Genomic DNA, 18,952 nt, shown 5'->3' with positions numbered 1-18,952 from the left:
ATCCCAACGGTTTTAGAATTCTTGTTCTTCACTCATTATTACTAGTTGAACGCTACCAACTTCACAAGGTTGCTCCAAATTTACACAGTCTGCATTAAGTAGGGTCACTATGTCATGTGTTGAAACAATTCAGCCTGCAAGAAAGCTCAAAAACCTCTAATTAAATCAATGAGCTATATGGCAATTTCTGTTCTAAAATTAAGTTCAGTCACCAAATGGTTCACACAGAATTGTGTCTCATTCATAAGCTTCTGATTAGAAAACGAATACTTGTGCAATATTTGGATGTAAGCAGCCACTGTTAATTAGTATTAAATGCTCAGGTGAATTTGCTGAGGTGTAAGAAGCTTTGCACTAGCTGTTTTAAATTTTTATCACCTCTTAAAACATAAGCCAGTTTAAAAAATTAAAGATGTCCAATGAAAATATTGTTTGCAATGAGATGGAGATGTTCATACCAACTACAGCTGTATTAACCAGTAAACGGGGAAAACAGTGAAGACCGTTTTTAATACAGTGGTATTATTCGATAAGAATGCTGGAGTTTGTATAGACTTTGATTAAAAAGCTAAGTTTTGCTGGAAAAGAAATATTCAGTACTTTTGTTTTGCAAAATGTTTATTTTTGAGAGACAATTCTACATTCAGCTTCTGTTGCAGCTGTTTTGTTCCAACACAAGTGTGTTCTGCACTGCCCAGGGACAATGTTAATACTAACCATGCTGTTCAACAGTTTCCTTTTTGTAAAACAAGGACTTTAAACAGAGCAGGTCAAATGGGTCACTATCTCAAAGGAAAGATACATATAACAATTCATGAGGCTACTTCCATGTTGTTCACTTTGGCAGACAAATTGTGACTTAAGATACGTATACAAGTAGTCTGTGCTGACAGTACCTCTTCTTATTTTGCTGAAGTGTGACAGTCAAGACCAAGAATTCTAAATCCTCCTAAATTTTAAGAAGCTTTAGCTCCATTACACTGGTATCAGTACATACTCTCTAACACTGAACTTACAAAAGCAGTTATATTATTTTATTCCAAGGAGTCAGAGCAAAGAGATCAAACACATATATACACACACACTCATTTCAATATGCAAGTACCTTGTGTTTGGACTGGATGTCTCAGACACATGAACAATTTACTGCTGGGCATGCAGTTGCCATATGTCAGCTGATCATGTGCACACTGCCAGCATGTATTCTTTTAGCCTATGGCAAGTGCAAAGCAGTTCCAGATAGATTAGTTTTGAATAAAAACATCCTTAGATTTTCATTGACCTGACACAGAATTACGACTCAGAAGTTTCTGCACCACCTCCTTGTCCTCGTCCTTCCTTCTGACCTAAAGACTGCAGTTCATAACCTGGCCCTCTCTTTTAAGAGTCTGTTTTCTTTTACATCAAAATGTGTTGGTCAAAACAAAAGCAAAAAGCACAATTTTTTTTCTTTTCCTATCAACCTTTCAATGGTTAGAGAGGATTCAAAAATTTCAGCTTCCATGCTGTCCATCACTCACTAATGTTTTTAGAAAGTTGTCTGTGCTGAATCAAGATTTTTTTGTACATCTTAGCATCACTGTAAAATTATTCTAAGCAAAATCCTGTACTACGTGCAACAACTGAAAATACAAATATTGGCCAAACACACTGAAAAATTTACTCCTGTGTTTAAGCTCAGCAGTCCAACCTTAAATACAGGCAGTGGCTCCACCCACTCTGGTCATACATCTGGTCTCATGGTCTCACCTCAGGTGAAAATACATTTCTTAAAAACCATTTTCTAAGTTGAATGACAGAGCCATTATCCCTCTTGCTGCTAAATGCTTCTCCAGCATTTTCTATTCCTTTTACAAGGCTGACAGTGTAATACAACCTACTTCTTGACCCAACCAAGACCATAGCTGGCATTTTCCTAAAGAAAAAACATAGTTGGAGGTACCTGGCCTTTTCAAAACCTTAGAACTATATTCTAGCTTGACAGTTACAACCTTTGAGATTTCATTCAAATGGAAGAACCTGCATTTTCCTTTATATTTTTGACCTGCACTGGTAAAATGTACAAAAAAAAAAGCAATGAACTATTTCTTACAACTTCATGGGGTTCTCTGTTTTTCCCCAACAAGAGAAAAAAATCAATGCATGGCAGGATAGAAAATCATTTACAAGCCCTATCAGATTTGACTGAATTTTGAAGGGGATCAAAAAGCAATAAGCCTCTGGTAGTTCACAGAGCATTTAACTGGTAAGAGAAGATAACCAGATGTAGGCTGCAGTATGGCACAAACATGTACAGTGTGGTTTTCTTGTGAGCACATTTACATGAGTAAAATCATTCAGCTTGGGTGGCTAGCATTGCTCTGAACACAGTTGGTCATGCCAGCTGATGGTGATTTGGCCCTGTGATCTAGCACAGGTTAGAAATTTTCACATTTTACTTTTCAAGGCAAGTCTCCCACACAGACTCTCTCAACCGCCAGACTTCTCACACAAAGTACCAGGCTGGACCTTGAGAGACCTGATGCTGCTGCAGCTCACGGCTTGCCCAGCACAGCCAGCAACTGTTTAGACTCTGCTCTTTGTACAGGAGCCAGCTAATTTATTTTCATTTACTATCTAGTATAATAGGACTCTGATTTCCCCTTAAGACTATGCATACTACTGCAGTAATGGTAATGGCAATGATGGCAGCATGGCTTTACGTGTTGACAATAAGCTGCTCATACTCCAAGTTACATTACATCCCACTTGAGCCAAGTGATATCAGATATGAACTATACAGGGGTGCCCAGTGGGCTCCAGTGCAACGCAAACCACTTCTCCACTGCGCGCGGTATGGCCGTGCTAAGGATTGTGTCCACAGAATTGCAGAAGGAACTTGATCCAAATTACATTTTCGAAGTGCGTAATTTAAACTGTATTAGACCACTGTGTGGACCCACTCATTCACACCAGAACTGTCTTTAATATCATTTTAATGAATTAGTTTCCAAAATGTAATGAAGATTTAATCCAGTTTAGATAATGTACTTTGTATTCACACCTTCAGTCAATTTGGATTATTTTTCCCTGAGAGTTCCTATGTAAACAAGCAGCTGAAGACTTATTGAAAGCTTACAGGATTTGTGGCAGAGAAAACATTCACAAGATCAAGATCTGACATTGCAGGAGAGGCATTCGAAAGCTAATTAAAGTTCAATCCAAATAAAACCAATGGACTGCTGTCAGGAAAGGGGAACTGCTTTAAATGCCCACCGAATCCATAGCAAAGACTGGAGTAATTTCTTGAAAGGACATTCTCTGCTTCCTTTTTTTTTAAATACAAGTTTCATAAAGTATATCTTTGGGCAGTAAGAACACTTTTCACCTCCCACCTATGCAGAAATGGTGGTATATTTTTTCCCTCAAAACTCCATGGGCAGGCTGGGATTTTCAAACACATTCATTGTAGAGTTCACTCCCCTACACTGGAAGCCAATTCACGACTGATACGAACTTTTCTGAAAGCTGAAGATCCTCTGTAGGATTAATTGAAGAAATTAGAGTAAATCAGCTTAGAGGTAATTCTGAGATATGAGGGGGGCAAAGTATGCTCTTTGGAAATATTTCTAGAGAGGTGAATGAACAGAAATGTCTTAAATCATCCATTTTTAACACAGAACAAAGGCACTGCTAGGGGTGATGCAAAGATTTCTGCTAAGAAATTTATTCACACTACTTACAAGCGATACAAGAATGAAGTTAATGAAACTCCTTAGCCAAAATAAAAGGTATTATGGAAAGCTCTGTAAATACCTTGCTTAGAGAAGTCACTTGGTATGGTTACAGTATAACATACATAAGGAACAGTTTGAAAATTCATGGTTTCTAAATTAACTTTGGCTGCTCACAAAAAGCAACCTCAAAAACTGAGCACAAATCCATACATCCACTTGTTACTAAGCAATAGTCAAGGAGAAAAACCCACAAAAACAACAAAATAAAACAATGCGATACAGCACTTAAAGAAAAGAACAATAAATAAAGTCTCCCTGCAATACATAATGCTCGCATGCTTCCAGCTCAGAGCGGACTGGGATCCTGTTTGGCATAAATTCATATATGATCATGAACTTCAGTCAGCCTGGCTATGCCAACTCATGGCATATTTGCTTCCTCTCACTTAAGTAAGAAAACCGACACTGCTAATAAAATCCAAGGGACACCTATTTAGCTTGATAAAAGAAATTATTTTTTCACCAACACATCATCCAAGGCAAAATTGGACTCACTGTCAAAGTAGAGGTCAGTAAGGTCAGCAGGTTCATTAGATTCTGAAGGAGATTAGACATTTAAGTGATATTTAAAATACTATTCACACTTGTGTCAGCAAAGATCATAATTGATAAGTAACACCGACTCTCACGATTCGATATCTGACAAGACCCTTCACCACTGACACCTGAAGAAATTTCCTTAGGTGCATCTCTCTGTATAATTATTCATTACTGGAGTTTCATATTGCACTATGATGCATCCAGTACTTATCACCCTTGGAAACAGAATTCCTAATTCCTAATCACAGGGGCCAGTGAGCTAGCATATCAGTTTGTGTCAAATTAAAAATTGAAAATATACTCACTTTCAGATCCTATTTTCAACAAATGGCTCTCAAGCTATGGATGTGAAACAGTCATGTACAAGCAAACTTTAATGTAAATATTTGCAATTATCATTAAAACTAAAAACCTATTTTTCTTCTTTATTTGGAGGCATACATTTCATTTTATAAAACAAATACTCTCCCCTGGGTGCACCATCCAAGGAGTAAGGTATGAACTTTATATGTGCAAAGGATGGCTTACCAGAAGATGTGATATTTTGACAAGCCCAAGGGAGATTAATGATCTTCCCTAGTAATTAAAACACTTACCCAAAACTGCCTTACCAGCTCTACCTTAGTGCTGGGTTAGAAAACAGATGGAAGTTTAGTTTGTAGATCGGTGTCCTGAACAAACTCTCTAAGCATATATGTGCAGATACATGACTAGTTATAAAATACATCTACACTTGTGACCAACAGTGTTCGTTCCCCATCATGAAACACTCATATCCTTTGGTCTCAGGTTGGGCACCTAAAAGTGAAAGACACCATTACTCACTCACCTTCAAAACAAAAGCCCTACCAATTTAATTTATTTATTTTAAACCCCAGCCATAATTCTTCCTGTAGATAAATTAGAAATTCTTGACTGCCACCTACTAAGTAAAATGTAGTCTGCATAGTTTTTTTTAGTTAACTGATGGAATGTCAGACAAAAATATACTGGAAGCATGCCATTAGTTTTGATTATTTCCAACACAAATGTTTGCAAATATGGGTTCGTGGTGTATTTTCTGTTTTGGGTAAATATGTTTATATAAAGTGAGTCATTATATCTTATAAGTCTTCATGTACAGCAAAATTACAACCATGCAGGCTTTTCTTCTATGAGAAAAGCCACTCTTGTTTTTCAGTTACACAGGGTCACTAAACAGTTGCTTATTCTCCAGGATCTTTAGTTACTGAATTATGTCAGTATGTTGCCTATAAAAACTGGACACAAGGCACTGAATGGGATGTTCACAGTTTCTAATTACAGGGATCTAACCTAGCATCTATGAATCATCACCAGAAGTGATTCACTTTCTCTGAATAACCTGTATAGGTGATGCAAGCTCACTAAGGTGACATTACAGCCAAGCTGACCTGAGTACTATCACCAAAAGGGGAGGCTGCATACCCTCCCTTGCTTTTTGTCTCAAATTTACTTTGGCTTGGCTGCTACTGCTTTAACCTTCTGTGCCAAAGGGTGCGCTAAGTCATACTTATATTTTACATGGCTAATATGCCTGAATTACTATGGCAAGCACTTCCCCAGCCTTAAAATCTGAGGCACATGGTACTAAATGCAGTCTCGTGCAAAATCTCATCTGTTTGTCTGGAGGGAAATGATCTGGCCAGGAGCCATGGCCTCCTTTGTGCTATGCCTTTCTTTGCACCTTCTAACGCAAAGAGAACAGAGATGCTTTACAGGATGTTTAACCAACAAGTGAACAGCTGTGCTCTGCTGCAAGGGGCCAGGTTGCCTCTCCACCAGCTGCTGCAAACCGGCGGTACGACCTGAGAAGCATGTTCCATGGCAGAGTGAGAACAACCTCCAAGGGCTTTCTTCTTGTATCTCTACATGGAACAGTTTTTCCTCATCCAGACTGAAAGCAAAAGGACAGAACAACAAATCTTGCAGTTGGCTTGCCATATCCCTTCCCTGCCTTCCAACTGGACTTATGAGCTACAAACAAGAATCAAGGCAACTTTACTCCACCTTAATTCTCTGTGTGGCCTTACCCAGGGCTGTGGTGTTACAGCCTAGTAAGACATGTAAAGAATGAAATAAGAATCCTCAGAGGAACATTTCCTGGATTTGTAGTTCCAGTAAGATTCTTAGTATTTCTGTTTAATTATTTTACAATGCCTTAAAATCTGGAGATAATTTGAGCTTTCTGCTTATGCTGTAGAAGGTATAATAAACATCCCTCTAATGCCCAGTAAACACTTGCCCCTTATTGTTCTCTTTATTTTATGCATGCATTCAATTTCATAGCAACAATAAAGCTGTCCCAGGCTGCAATCTTTCACTTCTTGGGTGGTTAATTCAGATGTTTTGGCCACAGTGCCTTAGTGACTGTGCTCTCCCCTGGAACTATATAGTAACTGTCAAAAAACTCATTCTTTTTAACTTATTTAATTCTAACAGAGTCAAAATAGGGCTTCAAACTTTATCCAGGACAAGTCTTATAAAATCTGAGGCTTGTTGCCCACAGGCAATCTTAGTGAAATTAACAGCTCAGACCTGAAGTTAAAATTTGTGTAAATTCACTAGCAACAGGGCTGCTCCTAGGTTACACCAAAATAAAGATGATGAATATTCCTGAAGACCAATGGCTTAAGGAGAAGCTCTAAGTCCTACACAAGTATATACTGCAGAACACAGGACTCATATTCTACACAGCTGTTATTTGGGTGAAGCTCCCAGTTTTAGAGAAGGATATGACAAAATATGAAACAAACCACTTCTCATGTCATTACTGTTCAATCAATAAGATTCTCTTCACCAGATATCACTGTATTCCAGTAAAGATCTTTTTACCTAACCTAAAAGTTCTCAAAACCCCCTGATTTAGTGACAGATGTCCTTCTGTCTTTGACAACATCATCATTAATTAGCTCCCATCCATAGAGCCAATGTTAACCAAAAAAGTAAAAAATCAAATGAACTATGACATTTGGAATTTCTACAAGAAATCATACCTTTGTCCAATAGTACCCATCAAGAAAACTACACTTGACTTAATAGCATTACACATTTAGCTAAAGCAAGATCATTTCTGCTCTTTCCTTTCTTTCCATGTTCAACACTCAAATGCAGAAGACAAATCACTAGTCTTTTTTTTTTTTTTTTTTTTTTTTTAGAGTGGGTAGAGGTTGTTTTTATTATTAATTTAGCTTATTTTTCTCTCTGAAAAATGCTTTTATAGAAAATGGTAGTCAGACAGATGACAGTGCTCACAGCATTATTCTGTTCCTGGAAAGCTCTGAGGACGAGTTGGATATGTGTCACTGCATGCTTAATGCATGAAGCAAGCTGAACCATTATACTTGGATAAAATAAAATCAGATGTTTAGCACTAGTTTAATATGGGAAGAAAACCAGCTACTTTTACTATAACTCAGATTAATTCAAATGTAAGCATTTACCAATTACTGCCATGGTTACTTGGCAATGCATCTTCAAATCCCATGGGAAAACTGAATAGGCAGGAGACTGACAACCACCAGGAGACCAGAGTAGCTTTAATTTCAGTTGCACAGAGCTGAGGGCGAGAGCACTAGTATCTTTCAAGGAAAGGTCAGAAACAAACTCTGCCCAGCTCAACTTTGGGCGTTAAGAAGCATTCCCTGTACATACTAAGGTTTTAGATTCTAAGGTGCTGGCATTGCTACTAAGAAAGGAGATGTGCACTGGTTTGTATTTGTACTGTTATTGTGTAAAACAAGAAACACATGCAGATCTGTCAGTCTTCAAGTATTAGCTGGAAAATATTAGGGATTATAGATGTACAGTTACACTATCTTCTCCTGAAAGTACCACCAGGGAAGGTTGGCAAACAGATTTTCCCTGTGTCTGAGCAACCTAGCAAAGTTCAAACCATGGGACAGGACTCCTGCTTAGCCAGCCCCTAGTTGACTCTGCTCATGAGCAAGAAGTAATGACAGTTATGACAACTCAAAGGCGTGACTAACAGAAGTTTTGCAATGAGAGGCCCACAAACCACTGGCCATTTAATAACAGTCCTTAAAATCACATAAAACAACTTCTCTAACTGTAAGTTTTATGGAGCTTATACAATTACAGTTATTCTATTACCTTGGATGCTAAAACCTGACCACACACTGTGTGGAAAGCTATTTTGCTTCATCTCTGTCCCATTCAGCAAAAACCTCTCATAACACCAGGAGGAAAAGCAGCCAGCACACAGATTCACAGTCCATTTTGTCATCGTTTAACTTTCCGGCTGGCGGAACAATTAAACACACACATAAAAAGGCCAAAAGGCAGGTAAGCTTTGCGGGGTTTTTTGCCTCATCAATATTTTGGAGGCCAGCACATTTAAAATAACACCAGCATACAAATGGTAAACTATTCTGACAACACAGATGCACTGAAATTCAATGGACTTAAAACCAGCTCTGACAAGCAATCTCCTGTCCTAGTAAAAAATATTTCCTCTAAGAGTTCCTGTTAGGTTTGTCTTGTACCTATTTAAGTCACCACCATGAGATAGTGATAATTCTTTGAGACAAGTTTTCAACTGCTGGAGACTATCACCATTGCTATGTATCATATGCTAAGGTCCAAGGCTGAGGTCCTCCTCTTAACAGACTGCACACATGCTAAAATTAGTCCAGCCCCAACAGCTTTTAAGCAAAACAGACAAAAAAAAGGAAAGAAATGTTGTGATCCCACCCTTCATGGAGATATGCTGAAGCACAAAGAAATTCACAAACAGTAGCAAATAGTAATTTAATCTAGATCTCCTCAGCAGATTCACACAAATAATTACAGTAGTTTTGGAGGTGCCTAAAAGCTTCCCCCCAGCACCTATGAGGAAGGTACTGAGATTATACAGTCAGGCTCTTCAAACCAGGGCATGGGATGAGAACAGCTAATGGGCATGTGTTGATACTAGAGAAGTTTGGACAGGGTATAAGGAAAAGTTTTTCACCCTGCGAACAGGCAAGCCAGACTGTTTAGACTTTGTCCTTGGGGAGGTTTAAGACCCAAATGGATAAAGTGCTGGGCAACGTGTCTGACCTCAGAGCTGAGTCTGCTTTGAGCAGGGGGTTGGATTAGAAACATTCTGAGGTCCCTTCCAGCCTCTCTGATCCAGTGATGCTATGAAAGAAATGTTACGACAGTTCTGAAAGCAACAGACTTTATTTTTTATTTCAAAATCTTTCTCTGAAACGTTTCAACAAAAGCATTTAGCATCAGTGTCAGCAATTTACTCAATCAAAAGTTAAAGTTTTCACTTTTAGAATATTAATTTAAATATAATTGAAGCAAATGTCAAATTTCTATTTCAAAATGAAAAAGTTAATAACAACTACTTTTTGCAAGGGTGTAAACAAAACACGTTAAAAAATTTCTTGATTCTTCTTCACTTTCTGGGAGGATTTAAGCTAAATCAGCAGAAGCTGATGAAGTAATTTAATTCAAATGAAATACACATTTCTTGCTGGGGAAAAAAGTTGACAAAAATTTCACCCAGGTCACCTTCAATGTTATGTTATAAGACCTTCTATCTCTAGTGAAGATTCGGGAAATAATTATACACAACACTAAGTGTCCTCATGTCCTACCATCTGCAGGGGAAGTCCTGTGTGCCCAACCTCTTGCAGGAATGCTCAGCATTCTGCTAGCTCAGACCCCACCTCCTCTGGGAGCTGACCTTAATATTTAACCTACTTTAATCATGCTGCAGAATGAATTATTACAAAAAATTATGAAACTGGAAAACACTATTACTGTTGGCAATTACTGTTAATTTTTAAACAAACTTTTTGTTCTTGTTTTTCTATTTCCAGTAAAGTGAAATAAAAAAACAGCATGAAATTAAATACACCACACAAAGTAGTAAGACATTGCCAGAAAGAAGTGATGTGTACAGATATGTGACACGTGCATCAACAAGCAGAATTTATAAGAGATGTAAAGCCGTTAATCTGCAGCTTTTTGCTTATTACCTGTACAAATTTCAGTGAAAGCCAATTAATTTTCAGTTCTGAGGGCACTTCTCAGTTGGTCTTACTGCTAAACTGAACAAGTATTTTTGTTTCTTAGAAAAACTAAAATTTTGAATATACCTCTAAAAACAAAAATAACCCCAAAATTTACAATGGGTTCAAAATTTTATGCCAAAAGCATTTCTCTAAATGCATCCTGTCACATATAAAGAAGACAGAGAAATGTATTCGCTGTTTCACTTCACTTGGATCTCAACTTCTTTTGTGATTTGTTGATAATACCCATATTTGCACCTCTGTTCCACCTGAAGAAAGTGCCAGTAACTCATGTTCAATATTGATAAAATAGAGCTGAGACTGATGGTGTGTGCAGGGAAGGAAATTTGAAGAATTAGCAAGGGTCTTGTCTGCTCTTTCAGGTCACCAAAGGGACTGCAGTCTCTCAGTCTCATGGGCCCACGTTAGGTATGACAAATACAATCGGCAATATTAGCCAGGAAAAAAAAATTCCCTCTTAAAATGTATAGAAAACTAACCCTCCTCTTTCTTTTTAGATACAGACCTTGCTGTTATGATATATTTTTATCATCTTCAGGCCATAATATTGCTGTTTACTCTAATGAGAGCTAGACACAAGTATTTCCCTTGGTGCTGTCAGAACGAAAGCTCATTTCCCAAACAGGGAGGTTCAGCCATAACTCTGAGCTCTCCTCTTGCCATTCTATTGTCTTTCTTCACCATTCTCTAGTCAAGGGTTAGGAGCATGATAAACTTTCTGTTCCTTGTCTTTCATAAGACAAATCACGCTCAATAAATACCTGAAGCTTTCCCAGAGATGTCAACTCCCTGACACAAGAGATCAGACCACTGCATTGCCTTCATGAGAGCAGAATCACTTCTCTGTGAAGGTCTTTCTTTGACAACAAGGTCTGGAAAATTGGTTCATCTACCTCCTTTACAATAAATATCCCATAGTCAGGAAATCAGAACATCAAGCTAGGAATCTTATGGACAGTTTTCTGTTGGACTTGGAAAACATTTTCAGTACTTCTCTCTCTACACACCTACCTCAGAAATTCCTACAGTTGCCAAAGTACACCTCTATGGTTCTACAATACATTGTATCCTGCTCTCCCATTTGCTATACAGAAAAATCTTATGAACACAGGAAGTAAGATTCAGGACTGCCTGCAGCCAGATCCTACAATCTCTCTTCTCTGTAACAAACAGCTGCAATTTAACCCCTGTCATATAGCACCCTGAAAAAAAAGACAAGAGTTGTATTTCTTACTACATTCTTTTATACCAGACAGAGGATAGGAGTAGAAGAACTGGAGAAAGACAGCACCCAGGAAAAAATCAGCACTGTGATACTCTAGTTTTGGATGGTAAATCTCTACTGCTTTGACAGGAATACATCAACAGAAGCCTGGAATACAGTGTTGGTAAATCAAGCCCTCTGCAATGAAGAGAGCACAATGATGCATTTTGTAGAAGTCAGCCCCTGAAATAGAAGATGAAAATGCACAGTCAGGAAAAGTGGAGAGAGGGGTGGAGAGAGAGAGAGAGAGATTGAGAGAGAGAGAGAGAGAGAGATGATTTATAAAGGTGCAGAAAACAGTATCTCTGTAATATCAAAGACTAAAACACTTGAGCTGAGTTTCTGGAAATCAGTCATGTGCTGTGGCTTCTGTTAAAGAGCATGCAGCTAGACATTGGCTAAGCACCCCATTAAAGGCTCTTGATCAAATACTGTAACTTAACTTGACACTTGTCAAGTGCTGTGTAATAGAATGACACACAACTCCAAATTTCATAAATGTCTTTGTGCACTACTGCAACACACTCAAAGCAAAGCCTTGGTGATACCAGGAACAATATGGACTACCTCAGATTAGAGAAATATGGGAGGAGGTCAGCAAATAGCTTATGCATCACAGCAGTTCCCATGGACCGTAGATGGTATCCAAGGGAAAGACACCCTATCACTTGCTGCGCTTCTATATCACACAGAGGATTATACATTTGTTGCATCCAACTTTTTATGGAGTTGGATGAAGAAGCTGTTTACTGATCAAAGACTTTTTATGCATCCCATTACAGGGTGGATGATGTTGCAACGTATTCTTGAGAAACCCACCAAAGAGCTTATGGTTCAAATATCTTAAATGGTTTTATACAGCTATCTCAAAAAATCAATCCAGTTGTGCATAATTTATGTTAATGTTAACTTTTAAAACAGAAGCATTCTCTTTCTTTCTACTTTCAAGGAGCAGATGGATGCAATCTTCTTCCAGAACTGTCCATCTTCTAAGCTCAGGTTACCTCATATTTCCAGGGATAGAGCTTCATAGACAAATTTCTTTCACTGTGGTTCCTCTCAAGAATGCTGGCTCACATTTTGGGGACATTTTTTCAGAATAAAGGCTTTACAGAAGAAAACTTAAGAGTATATACTGCCTAGAGTACTACAAGGAATCAGTTTAGCCTTGGGGAAGGACCCCAAAACCTATCAGCTGATATTAGAATTAAAGCAGTGTAGCTTTTCACATTTTTTGAGAAAAACACTTGTGTACGTTGAAGCCCTGTAGTCTGGGTTATTGGTTATCTGGAAAAGCACATCCTGCATACAGAAAAAAATGTGTATATGCTGCTTTCCAGACCAGGAGATAACAGATTAATTTGTTCCTTTTGGCCTACTACAGCTACCTGTAGCAAGGCACAAGAAGTACAGGTGATCCCTCACCTTGTGTTTGCAGCAAGAGAAGCCTTACTTTCCATTCTGAAAATCTGATTGTCCTGCTACATTCAATATATTGGGCATCTAAAATAACAATAAACCCCTTAACACAATGGCTAGCCAGAAAATAAAACCTGGAATTTAGTTTCCAATGTCACAGGACTTCTCTCACTTGAAATGCTTTTACCCAATTTGAACAAGACAGGATGGAAACCTTACTGAGTGGATAGAGTAGTTAAAATTAAGTTGCCCAACTGATCTGGCATGTCTGGGGACACCTCCTTGTATTAAAGAACTCTCTAGCTCCTATGGAGTAAAACGTTCTCCTGTTGAAGCTTTAGATCAAAATGAAAACTTCATTCTATCTATAAGGTATTGATCCACTTGAGACTTATTTAAGCTGTCTAGCTTTATCAGTTCAGGCCTCCTGGGCTCAAAACAAAACTGTGCAGTACTCTGAGGAGCCTCAGACAGACTCTCCCTTCATCCTCCCACCCTGATCCTTCTGTGTCCTAATACCCAGCAAAAGTAGATTGCAATCAGCCCTCTCTAAAGGCTGCTTGCAGATACCACCATATCATAGCACTTTCCTTTCTCATAACCAAAACAACCCTTTACCCTCTCTCTGAGTCACACAGTTTAAAACCAATCCTTTGTCTTTACCAGGACCCATCAGACTCGCAGTGAAGAGTGAGGCTGATAGAGCAGCTGCTCTATCAGGGGACTCCTCCACACAGCTTTGGCACACAGCCTCACAGCCTCCCATGCTCTCAGAACTGAGGTTATTTTTAGTAAATCTTCTCGTTTGTCCACTTGCAACATCACTGTAAAATGTGGGCATCACTGAAGTAGCCTCACTCAAGCAGTCACTCAAAAATGAATGTTGTAACTCAGAAAGAGTACTTTAGCTTAAAGTAGCTGATAGCACAACCATTTTACATCACAAGAAATATTTCATTAAATCCCTAAAATATAAATTTTATTATCCTCCCTGATATGGTGCCTCAGTGGGTATACAATGGATGTATACTGTGACTGCACATTGCAAAAACACTGTAAAGTTGATACAGACAAGCCTTATCTTATGCCATAAAAATACATATTTTTTTGTCCCCGTCTAAACATAAGTTATCCCACTGTAATTTCAGCAGTATAGTTATAGCAAATAACCTTCTTAGTGTGTAGGTATTTATCCTGGTACGGTTTATTTCCAAACAGCAAGGGGAATAAGGGAATATAATGTAAAGTACCACCTAATGATAAAATTGCAATTACCCAAGAACATCTGTACTGATGTAATTATTTTGGCAAGAAGAAATATGCCCCACAACAAAAATGGCTGCTTTATAGATATGTGAACACACTCATGCACTACAGCCAGTTCACTTTCCCCTGTATAATTCAACACCCACACCAGCCCTGCACTCACAAACCAAAGAACACCTGCACTGTGGAGCACAGGACAGGGAGTCAGTTTAGGGCTTTGTTAGCTTGGGCAAATGTCATGACACTGCTTCACACCTGAGCTGGGACTGCACAACTCTGTGCCAGACAAAGCTACCGGCCCACAGATATCTCTTCTTCAGTCATCAATACCACTGACTTGTTTTTTCCTTCATTATGTGCTCTTGTAGTTATTTTACATATATGTCATTTAACCTATTTTTTGCTTTGCCTGGTTACTGCCCCATCAGTTTGTTTAATCAAATAATATTGGCAACACAGCAGGTGGATGAAATGCACTCAGCTCATCACTAACACGCTGTTGCCCGTTCAGGGGTCATGTTACAGTCCTTATTCTATTATTAGCTCCTGCCCACTGCGTTGTTAAGACTTTCATTTGCCGTTCTGTTTCCTGGGCTAGAGCACAGTAATACTCCCCCTTGGATTTATTTTCTGTTCTAGGTATCTACTGCTAAAAATTAAGATATGGAAAGAAGACCCACGAACCACATGACACGGAATTAGACAGCATTTTGTACCAGGAGAAACAGTGTATCTGCAGGGTCTTTTTTGAATAGTTACATTTCACATCTCTAACACTGCACGGAGACACACTCTGATCACATTAAATGCAAATCAATGTTAGGGGCCATTTCAATGAATCTCAGGAGATAAAATTGTGCTCTGAAGCTCACAGAGGCCAATCTTAGTCACTTGTTTCTGAACATATGATAAATTTACTGTGCAAGTTCAGTTTCTCAAGGACCTAAGCACTATGATAAGTGCTGCATGCCTTTAGCTCCTACTGAAATAATGGGACCTTGAGGGGCTGGACAAATTTCAGGAACAGGCATTTTCCAAGTTATTAAAGGGATTTCTGTCTATGGACCTGATCCCACACCATGATGTATGCCCTGTATTGCTGCTGAAGGAAGCAGAAGCAGAAAATACTCATTCTCTTGAACAAGGAGATTACAGGAAGCCCTAATGTTAGAACAGAAGACAACAGCTTGTGAACAGAGCTTGTCAATACGGCTGTTAGGAGGCTCTCAGGAAAGTGGGCTGGTGGGGCAGTCAGCCAAACTGGGGTTACCACGGTGTGTTAGGAGGGCAAGACATGATTACACTATCATTATTTACCAAGTGAGATGCAGAATTTTTTCAAGCATGATTGGATTGCATCAGCCCTTGAACACCTGGCTGGGAGTAAAAATGGCTCACAAGCACAGAGAAGCTGGCTGCCATTACTGCAGATAAACTCACTATCACGAGAACTTCAAGAACAATACATCTGGTAATTAAATGGGTATAAATATAGGGCATGTGACCATGCCATCTCCCCTTCTCTATCTGATGCCACAGGAAAAAGTGGAATGACAAAAACAAAGCTTATTTTCACAATCTTTTCCACCAAGATTAAATAAGATTACACCAGAAGCAGAAGGGCAGTCACACTGGTTTATATGAGGACAGTGCTGTGATATTGTAAAGCTGATTGGAGAGAAATAAAAAAAAAAAAGCAGGAACTCAAAAAAAGTATCTCGATAGCCTATTTTAAGGAATCATCTTATATAATAGGAAGCAAGCAGACTTATTCTGGATGCTTGAACACCGTCTGTCACATCGCCACAAGCAAAGGAAGTATAAAGAAGTATGTGTGACCATTTGAGGACTGTTAGTTTTAATTAGTCTGTATAATGTTGGTTACATAAATCCTTGCAGGTTGAGTTAGAGGAAGAAAGTGCCATGGAGATTAAGCCTACGTAATATCTAAATAATTCCAAAACTACGAGGAAAATAGGTCTTTCCCTGCAAAAGGCAAGCTCAGAGATGAGGGCAGCAGTCAGTGTGTGGTATTTAGAGGCACTAGCCACTAACATTGGTCTGAATTCTTCAGGGCAGGAATATACAATTTCAGGGAAGCAGGGGATATGTGGCTGCTCCTTGGCAAAGGAGCACTTTTCTGTCTAAAAGCTAATGACTGAAGCATCAGCTATCTATGTACAATTTAGCTGGAATCCTAGAAGGGTCCCTCGAGGTTGTGGTATACCAGCTGGCTCATTAGCCACTACCCCAGCTTAGCCTGCAAGTGCTACAGTACCGCCCAGAGCTGCTGGTGCAGAGCACCAACACGCTCGCTCTACCATTTCTCTCTACTAGCACAGATATGTAACACAGAGCAGGATGCCGTCCTCAGTTTCTTAGGTTTCTTGGGGTTAGAATTTAGCTAATAGCTTTGGTCACAAATAGCATTTAGGATAAAGGGATGTACTAGAATTTTGAAAAGACTCGTGAAACATGTCAGTGTCTTAAAACCACATGTGCGTATTTTTTTTAAGCTTTAGTATACATGGAAAAAGAAATAAAATTGTCTGTATCAGATTAAAAAGAATGTTGTGTCTAACTCAAACCAGAATTTTGTTGCTTTCATTTCCGATGCCAAACCAAAAAATAATTGTTCATACCACTTTAGTTACTAACCCGATGGGAGTTAAAGGAGGAGTTGCATGGACACTACCCAGGTTTGTGGAGCTTTACTCCAACCAACCATTGGCTATTTCTCCCAAGATTGCTCAGGTATATAGATCAGAAGTAGTACATACCCAAAAATGCAATGCCACAGAAAAACTTTGCAAACCTCAAGGAAAAAAAACCATAATTTAGGCACTAACATATAACCATGCATAATACATCTGGGGCAAATTTTCAGGAAATCGAAGTTAGTGTCATTCCACATACTTTTGTATGATTTCATAGCAGCTGGTTCAATAGACAGCTTGAAATTTGTCCCACTCTTTACCCTGATTAGATACAAAACTTAAGAGCCTCCTAATCCACAAAGGACTCTTAAAATAGGAGAAAAAACATGAAAGGATGAAATGAAAATATAAATAAATATAGCAAATTACAATAATTGAATATCACTAAGCTTAATGTAATGCTTTACTGATTTCTGTCCATTTCGTTCTTGGTATGCTGATTCAAAAAGAGAAAGACCCATTTAGGCACGTCTTTCACATGTAATATTAAGCTTCCCTTCATGAAAAACCATCTGCAAATCTCAATACTCGAAACTTTTCATAGTGACTAATGTATAAACCAAGGAAACATATTGTTTTGATTATACTTTTAAAATGGGCATATTGAAAGTTATAAAAGAAGCAAAGAAGGTAATAAAACTCCTCCGATTCACCATCCAAATAACTATAATCACATTACTTACATTGCCCTCCAATCCATCATTGTCATTACTACATTATGGCTAGATAATCAAATGCAAGAAACTTTTCTTCATGTCTGATAATAAAACGCTTTGCTCAGATGTTCCTGGTTAGAGCTGCAGCTTTCCTCATGGAAGTGCAACAGTATGGAGGTGAAGAAAGAGAGCCATCAAGATCCCCAAATCCAAAGGGACAGTGAAAAGCTGGAAGGAATGGAAGAGTCACAACTCCCTGGGCACACACTATCACTGCCAAACAGATTTCATCTGAGAAGGTGTCGCAACTGAATTTCACAGTAACTTCCCACCCCACACAGTACCTGCTCTACCGATATGTTTCTTGTTTATAGGTGGTTTTGAATAGCATGTTACAAATGTCTCCCTGCAGCTTACTGAAAGAAACTGCATCCGTTTCTCTCTTCTGTGCTATCCAACGTGAGAGTGCATCTGTGAAAGAGCGAGATGCACAGCATGTGTGTAACTGGGAGAGGCAGAGAGGGATTCAAACACCTGCTGGGACTCCATTTAACCTGTAACTCAAGCTTTCCCTTGCAGAAAGCTGAAGAGGTTAAGCCTTTAAAATGTACACTGGTTTTCTATATACACATGCACAGAATGTAATTTTTACCTCTGTAATGAAATAAGCTAAATATAATTTACATAGCAATGTACACATAAACATGTGTGGCTGTAGCACATATTTCTCTTATGTACATGAAAACCTGGGCTGTTGGAATGGCTGATGGAAAGGGCAAGTCCAATTACTGCAGTGCAAAAGCCAAGGCTCACATGTAACAGCCAAGATCAACTGCATTTACCTCTGCTGCCCTGCTGGTCATGGCTTGTCATGTTGGGACAGCAAGCACACCCCTGAAGGGCTGCCTTTTCAAGACTACCAGTGATCCAATTTACAAAACATATCCACAAAGAGTTATGTTGGCACAAGGGAAAGGAAGGGGAAGAGGAGTCAGTATACTGTAGCATGAAATCAAGGTGTAGCCAGAAGTGTGATGAGGAGTGATTCCATGTCCCCTCTCTTTTCCTGTGCCACCATGGACCTTTTCTTTTATCTTCCCCCCAGCCCCCATTAATGTTCTCCCAGCTGTTGCCATAATGTGACTTTCAGTTTCATTTCTCTAACTAGTTTGATTTAAGCATGTTTGCAAAAACTCTCCTGAGATTTTAGAATTACTGTAGAATGTCTCCTTATTCACGTAACGAT

The 18,952-nt window shown here is 38.8% G+C and overlaps 1 protein-coding gene across 1 annotated transcript in view; it reads right to left on the bottom strand.

Moving 5' to 3' along the window:
* Positions 1-18,952, bottom strand: part of KIF26B (kinesin family member 26B) — a 298,248-nt gene that overhangs the window by 106,136 nt on the left and 173,160 nt on the right. The window lies entirely within an intron of this gene.

This window comes from Athene noctua, chromosome 1 (genome assembly GCF_965140245.1).
Source record: "Athene noctua chromosome 1, bAthNoc1.hap1.1, whole genome shotgun sequence".
Classification (NCBI taxonomy): domain Eukaryota; kingdom Metazoa; phylum Chordata; class Aves; order Strigiformes; family Strigidae; genus Athene; species Athene noctua.
Note: the sequence above shows the minus strand (reverse complement) of the source record. Positions and strands in the feature narration are given on the sequence as shown.